This window comes from Dendropsophus ebraccatus, chromosome 11 (assembly GCF_027789765.1).
Source record: "Dendropsophus ebraccatus isolate aDenEbr1 chromosome 11, aDenEbr1.pat, whole genome shotgun sequence".
Lineage (NCBI taxonomy): Eukaryota > Metazoa > Chordata > Amphibia > Anura > Hylidae > Dendropsophus > Dendropsophus ebraccatus.
In genome coordinates this window covers 7,769,398-7,777,306 of record NC_091464.1, presented here as the reverse complement: position 1 = coordinate 7,777,306, position 7,909 = coordinate 7,769,398, and the positions used below count along the sequence as shown (strand labels likewise).

General features: G+C 50.4%; 1 protein-coding gene across 1 annotated transcript in view; it reads left to right on the top strand.

Moving 5' to 3' along the window:
* The first annotated feature begins 773 nt into the window (after nucleotides 1-773).
* Nucleotides 774-7,909, top strand: part of LOC138767354 (olfactory receptor class A-like protein 1) — an 11,010-nt gene continuing 3,874 nt past the window's right edge. Inside the window, exon 1 of the mRNA XM_069944851.1 lies at nucleotides 774-785. The gene's annotated coding sequence lies outside the window, so the exon portion shown is untranslated. The remainder of the gene's footprint in view (nucleotides 786-7,909) is intronic.

The following is a 7,909-nucleotide window of genomic DNA, read 5'->3' as shown; positions in this document are numbered from 1 at the left end:
ACTCTGGTCTTACCAATAAATATTCTATCAAATCAACAATTGGCTGTCATGCAAACGGCGGAGGAATATAAAATGTTGCCAGTACCACTTCAGTATTATAAAGAACACAATGTAAAAAAAATAAATTGTCCTCTGTTATCTATCTTCTTATTTATCAACCTGAAGGGAATTTTCTTATGCACATACAGAGATACCCCTGAAGAATAATTAGAAAATAATGAGTGGAACTCATGGCTGGCCCATTTACGGAATAGTCTAGTTTTGGTCTCTTCGGTGCCATGGGTCTCACCCAAACATATAATGGCTGGTAACTGTATACTAACTAGGTCAAAGAACGCACATCACTTATTCTTGTCAGCCATTCCTCTCACATTTCAATAAAATAATTTCACCTTACCTACTGCCATCTAACACAAAAAACACAAAAAAAGGAAAAAATAAATAAATAACTAAAAAGCAACACAACAGCTCCCTCTTCCTCGTAGACCCTTCTTACCACCCCAACCCCCTCCCACTCCCCTCCCACACCCCCACCTGGTGTACCACCATGGCTAAAGCCATTCTCTGGTTTCCCTCTTAGCCTTATCGCATATACCTCTCCTCCTTCACTCCCTCTCTCCTCCCTCATTGTTCAGTCCAATCTCTCTTCAGCCAGTCCAGGGCCTCTGTAGCAGTATCAAAAAAGAAAACCTTTTCCTTAAAAGAGACTCTAAGCCTGGATGGAAAGATTAGGAATTTCTGCTTGTCGCCACCACACTAAGTTGACCAGAAGACAGGGGGAGAGGGTGAGTGGCTCCACTGAATTACAGTGATATTCTTTAGCTTATATTCTGGACTTTTCATATCTTACCGTATAAAGGATTTCTTTGTGGTCTTTTCCCTGAAAAATGCATGTTATTGTTGGACAGTACTGGGGGGGGGGGGGGCTTAACAGCCGTGGAACCCCGTATCTCCGCCCACATAAGCGTAGTAGGAGCTTTATTAACAATTTTTATTAGCAAATTTGCTGCTGATTGGTTCCCTTTAAGGACATGTTCACACACACACACACACACACACACACACACACTTAGTTTATTGCACATTTGATGGTGCCAATTTTATCTATTTTAGATCCAGAGCGGATTAAGTCCATGTGACCGTATAGTAAAGCCTGGTATATATTATGTGATGGTGCTTGTGAACGTGCAGATAACTCGATCCAGACATTGTGAAAAAGGAATAAACGTTACTTAAAAAAATTGTTTGTACACAAAATACAAACTCCTAACAGCACAGGGTAGAGACACTGGTGTAACCTGCCCATAGCAACCAATAACAGCTCAGCTTTAAGCCCATAGCAACCAATAACAGCTCAGCTTTAAGCCCATAGCAACCAATCACAGCTCATCTTTCAGTCCATAGCAACCAATCACAGCTCAGAGTTTTCAGTTCTGGTAAAATGAAAGCTGAGCTGTGATTGGCTGCTGTGGGCAGTTTACCCCAGTTTATATTTTACACCCCTTGATAAATCTCCTCCTGTAAGGGTATGTGCTCACTGGGGGAGATTTATCAAGCATAGAATAAAGTGAAACTGGAGAATCTGTCTTTAAGAGGGAAACATGGAAGGAGTTCGGGATCCGCATAGTAGGGGGTAGACGGAGTTTGTAGGTGACTGGGTTGATGCGTTTTAGCACCGAGAAAGGACCGAGGAATCGAGGACCCAACTTGTAGCTGGGAATCTTGAGTCGGACATATTTGGCCGAGAGCCAGACTTTTTCACTAGGGAGAAAGTTTGTGGCAGGTCTCCTTTTCTTATCCGCCTGGTCCTTCATGCGGTCAGATGCCTTGAGCAAGACTGTCGAGTCTGTTCCCAGATTGACTGCAGGTCAGACAACAATATCTCCACGGCTGGGACCTCGGAGGATGGAGAGAGAGGCAGAGGAGCACCAGGGTGATGCCCATAGACAATATAGAAGGGTGACTTGCCTGTGGAACTTGAGTCCAGATGGTTGTAGGAAAACTCTGCTCATGGAAGTAGGCTGGACCAGTTGTCTTGGCGAGCTGAGACAAAATGGCGTAGATAGTTGCCCAGGATCTGGTTGACCCTCTCCACTTGCCCGTTGGTCTGAGGGTGATAGGCAGACGAGAAGTCCAACTTCACTTGGAGCTGTGAGCAGAGGGCACACCAAAACTTTGAGATGAATTGTGAGCCTCTGTCAGACACGATGTGAAGGGGAAGACCATGGAGGCGGAAGATGTGTTGAAAGAACAACTGGGGCAGACGGGGAGCAGATGGAAGTCCAGGAAGAGCCACAAAGTGAGACATTTTTGAGAAGCTGTCAGTAACCACCCAAATAACTGTGTTGCCCGCAGATGGAGGCAAATCAGTGATGAAGTCCATCCCTATGTGGCGCGAGGGACAGTCTGGAACTGGCAAGGGCTGAAGTAGGCCGGCAGGTCTTTGACGGGACGACTTGTTTTTGGCACAAACGGCACAGGAAGCCACAAAGTCCTTGACATCCTGGACGAGATTGGGCCACCGGTAGTGGCGGGAGATCAATTGCCCGGTCTTTTGAACTCCCGGATGCCCGGCCACCAAAGAGGAATGACCCCACTTCAAAATTCGTCTTCGAAGTGCAGGGCGCACATAGGTCTTTCCGGGAGGCACTCTCTGAAGAGTAGAGGTGGTGACTGGCACTAGACGATCAGGGGGTATAATGTGGCGAAGAGATTCCTCTTGCCCCATAACATCAGATGCTCAGGAAAGTGCATCAGCTTTAACGTTCTTCTCAGCTGGACGGAAATGAATGATGAAATTGAATCGTGAGAAGAAAAGCGACCACCTGGCCTGCCGGGGATTGAGGCATTGGGCCGATTGGAGGTAGAGAAGGTTCTTGTGGTCCGTGTAGATGTTGACTGGATGTCTAGCTACCTCTAGGAGATGACACCACTCCTCCAGTGCCTTTGCGAAAGGACGGCTCCAGCGCCCACTGAAGATGCGTCGACCTCAAGTGAAAACGGCTTGGTGGCATCCGGGCGTACTAGAGCAGGAGCAGAGGCAAAGGCAGACTTTAGGCTAGTGAAGGCTTGCTCGGCCTCAGGAGGCCAATGCCTGGGATCCACCTTCTTCTTAGTGAGAGCCACCATGGGTGCGACCAGGGTAGAGAAATGTGGGATGAACTGCCGATAGTAGTTGGCAAAGGACGTGGCCACTGGAGAACAGCTGAGAGTTTGGCTGGATCCATCTGTAGACCCCGATCGGAGACAATATACCCAAGAAACGGAAGGCTGCGCTGATGGAAAACGCACTTCTCCAGCTTGGCGTACAGATGATTGGCCCGTAGTCTTCGTAGGACCTGACGTACTTGTATCACATGAGTCTGTTGGTCAGGGGAGAAGACCAGAATGTCGTCAAAATAGATGATGACGCAGACATAGAGGAGGTCCCGGAATATGTCGTTGACGAATTCCTGGAAGACCGCTGGGGCATTGCATAGGCCGAATGGCATGACCAGGTATTCGTAGTGCCCATCTCTGGTGTTAAAAGCGGTCTTCCATTCGTCTCCTTCATGAATACGGATTAAATTGTACGCTCCCCTGAGATCCAGCTTGGAGAAGATCCTGACTCCGCACAGATGATCGAATAGTTCGGGGATAAGCGGAAGAGGGTATCGGTTCTTGACAGTCACCTTATTTAGGCCCCGGTAGTCTATGCATGGGCGGAGAGAACCGTCCTTCTTCTGCACAAAGAAGAATCCTGCGCCAGCAGGGGACGTGGATTTGTGGATGAAACCCTTCTGTAAGTTCTCCCGGATGTAGGAGGACATGGCCTCAGTCTCGGGTACGGAGAGAGGATACACCCGACTTCGTGGAGGAGAAGTTCCAGGAAGGAGGTCTATGGGACAATCGTACGTCCAGTGAGGGGGTAGAGAGTCCGCCTCTTTGGCAGAAAAGACATCAGCCAAGTCTTGGTATTCCGCCGGTAGGCCGGGTAGAGGCTTGACGGAGTCAGGTGACATCACAGAGCACTTGGGCTGAGGAGGCTTCAGACACCGCTTTGGACAGTCCAGACCCCAACTGAGAATCTCCCCGGTTCTCCAGTCTAATTTAGGGGTATAGGGGAAAAGACTAAAAGCAAACTGAGATGGCCTTGGCGCTGGACATGAAAATCAATCTCCAATTCTTGTAGAACACTTCTTTATTATGAGCAACGCGTTTCTGCGGCATTCTGTCGCCTTTATCCTTGATAAAGGCGACAGAACGGCGCCGAAACGCGTTGCTCATAATAAAGAAGTGTTCTACAAGAATTAGAGATTGATTTTCATGTCCAGCGCCAAGGCCATCTCAGTTTGCTTTTAGTCTTTTCCCCTATGAATTGCGAGTGATGGTATCGTGACGGTTCTATCCTCTACATGCTGGGTGCCAGGCTGTGGACTCCATAGTATCTACAAGCTCTACTGGTGTTGTGCCTATTGCTCGCACAACACCAGAAGGTGAGTTGCCTTGCCTGATGTAAATTATTTCAACAAATCAAACCTACTGCACCATAAGCGCCCCTCTTTGTTCATTCATGTTTGTTTGTCCGCATCCACTAATTTAGGGGTATGTAATTGCAGCCAAGGGAGGCCCGGCAGGATCTCGGAAGAGGAATGGCACAAGACGTAGAAGGAGATCTTCTCCTGATGTAAAGCGCCCACCTGGAGGACTAGAGGTGCAGTCTGGTAGTGTACAGCTTCGGTAAGAGTCTCGCCCGTGACCGAGGAGATAGACAGGGATCGGGCTAGATGGGTCACGGGTAACCGCCATCTTTGGAACAATGTGGCTGCAATGAAACTGCCTGCAGACCCAGAGTTGATGAAGGCAGTAGTCTGGTGAGTTTGTCCTGAGGGTGTCTGGATGGACACTGGCATAGACAACCTTGGAGAGGTGGCATTCACATATAGGGAGGCCTCTCCCACCGGACCTAGGTGCCAGCGTTTCCCAGACGCTGAGGACGTTGGGGACATCTCTGCCGGAAATGATCAGAGCCACCGCAATAGAGGCAGAGATTCAGCTCCAGTCGACGAGCTCTCTCATCTGACGTCAGGCGAGCTCGTTCTACCTGCATGGGAACTTCATGAGTCGACTGGGGTACTGGAGCGACGGGATTCTGGAGAACCGGTGCCAGCCGGGGATGGCGACGGGGCAGGCTTAGTCGCCGTTCTTGCCGGACCTCCTCCTCTCTCTCGGAAAACCGGTTGTCGACTCTGGAAGCCAGTAGAATGAGATCGTTCAAGGAGGTAAGAAGGTCTCGGGCGGAGAGCACGTCTTTCACCCGACTGGACAGGCCCTTCTTGAAGGTGGCTATTAAAGCGGCCTCATTCCAGTCTAATTCTGCTGCCAGGGTGCGGAACTGGATGGCCTAGTCGCCAACGGAGGAACTCCCTTGAGAGAGATTGAGGAGGGCAGTCTCAGCCGAAGACACATGGGCAGGTTCCTCAAAGACGGAGCGAAACTCGGCCAGGAAGGTTCGGAGATTGGCAGCAGCAGGGTCATCTCGGTCCCACAGCGGCGTGGCCCAAGCCAGAGCTCTACCCTCCAGTAGGCTGATGATGAAAGCCACTTTAGAGCGCTCGGTGGGAAACTGACTACTTAAGAGGTCAATATGCATGGTGCATTGAGTCAGGAATTCTCTGCACAACTTGGGATCGCCTCCGTATTTACTCGGGAGAGTCAGTCAAAGTCTCGAAGAGGCTGCAGGAGGTGGTGAGCGCTGGGCTGTAGTATGCTGCTGTAAGGCGGCAGTCAGTTGCTGGATCTGCTGCGACTGTTGCTGAATTTGTTGTGACTGTTGGGCGACCACTCTGGCTACGTCATGGATATCAGGCACCTCGCCGGGATCCATGGTTGGAGCCTACTGTAACGCCTGGAGTAGTGGATCCACTGAACCGTCACTAGCGATGGCAGTAACCGCACCAGGGAGCGGAGTCTAAGGGGCCGCTGGTTTTCACCAGAGCCCGCCGCAAGGCGGGATGGACTTGCTGCGGCAGGCGACCCCCAGGTCGCTACCCCTGGCTTGGTTGCTAGTGAAAGCAGGCGAGGCGTGGAAGGAGCAGTAGGCAGAAGATAGTGCGGGCAGAGGTCTGTAGGCGTAACCGCAGGTGGCAGGCAGTACTCAGGAACAATGGGTAAGCAGCGGACAGGGACTAGGGACCGGGACAGCAGACAGGAACAAGTAACAAGGACTGAGGTCAGGAACAACAGGGAGCTGGCCCAAACGCTATGGGAAGCATGTAGAGGCTTCAACACCTGTAGTGGGGCAGGGCTGGAACTTATAGGAGAGTGTGATGTGCGAAAAACAATTAGGGGCGGACTGCCCCTTTAACCCTGAGACAGCCGGCGCGCGCGCGCCCTAGGAGGCGGGGACGCGCGCCGGCCGGCACAGCGACGAACGGGAGCCGGGTGAGGTGAGGAGCCCCCAGGGGCCGAAGTGGCAGAAGCGCTGGGTCCCTGCACGTGGACACCGGCGGCTGCAGGATAGGGTGAGGGGGTGCGGCGGCGGTCCGGAGCGCGGGACGCCGCCGCAGCCCTGACAGCATCAGATCCCACTTTCCATTCCTCACAGAAAATGAAAGGTGGAATCTGATTGGTTGCTAGGGGCAACTGAGCCAGTTTCTCTTTACATCATGTTTGATAAATCTCCCCCACTGAGGAAAACACGCAGAGGACTTGTGGCAGATTCGGCCGCTTGCCCCCACATGCTCCCACGTCACTCTCCGCTTGTGCCATAGACTTCATTTTATGCACAGGCAGATTTCGCCGTCCGGCCCTAAGAGGCGTGCCCCATTCTTCATAAATCCCCCCCCATACGTCTAGTAAAGGCCCATTCTATTAAGGAGGCTCCTCGCAACTTGGCTCGCCGTGGTGAATATTTATTAGACTTTTCTTCAGGGTTAGATGCAATACAATTCCTTATTTTCGGGAAGGTGAAAAAGATTGTGAAATGTAAGCCCACATGAATGGCCATTGTTTAACCCTTAGACGACCCAGGGCGTATAGTTACGCCATGGAAGTCTGTCCCCAGACGACCTAGGGCGTAACTGTACGCCCTGGGTGTTTCTCACGCTATGAAGCGCGCTCCGGAGCGGAGCACGCTTCATAGCAGGTGGGGGCCGGCTGCAATCAGCAGCCGGGACCTCACCGGTAATGACACGCTGCAGCGATCGCGCTGCCGCGTGTCATTAACTCCTTAAACGCCGCGACCGCGGCGTTTAAGTGTAAGTGACAGGGGGAGTCCCCTGTCACTTACCGATCGGGTCCCGATCGGTAAAACGGGCCGCCGGAGGTCTCTTACCTGCCTCCGTGCGGTCCGATCGGCGCTCTGGTCACTGAGCCTGCACAGGCAGGCTCAATGAGCAGAGCGCCGATAACACTGATCAATGCTATGCCTATGGCATAGCATTCCTCAGTGTAGAAATCCAAGTAGTGAATGTAAAAGTCCCCCAAAGGGACTTCAAATGTGTAAAAAAAAAAAAGTTAAAAACACTAACACACTACCCCAAAACCCCTCCCCCAATAAAAGTTGAAATCACCCCCCTTTCCCATTATATAAATAAAACATATAAAAATAAATAAATAGATAAACATATAATATACCGTAGCGTGCGTAATTGTCCGATCTATTAAAATATAACAAGCGTCATTGCGAACGGTAAACGGCGTACACGAGAAGAGGGAAAAAAGTGCGCGGATTACCGATTTTATGTTACATTATATATATAAAAAAATTAATAAAAAGTGATCAAAACGTCCGATCTTCACAAATATGGTATTAATAAAAACTAGAGATCATGGCGGAAAAAATGACACCCCATACAGCCCCGTAGGTGAAAAAATAAAACCGTTATAAGCGTCACGATAGTCCCATTTTATTTATAATTAATTGCCA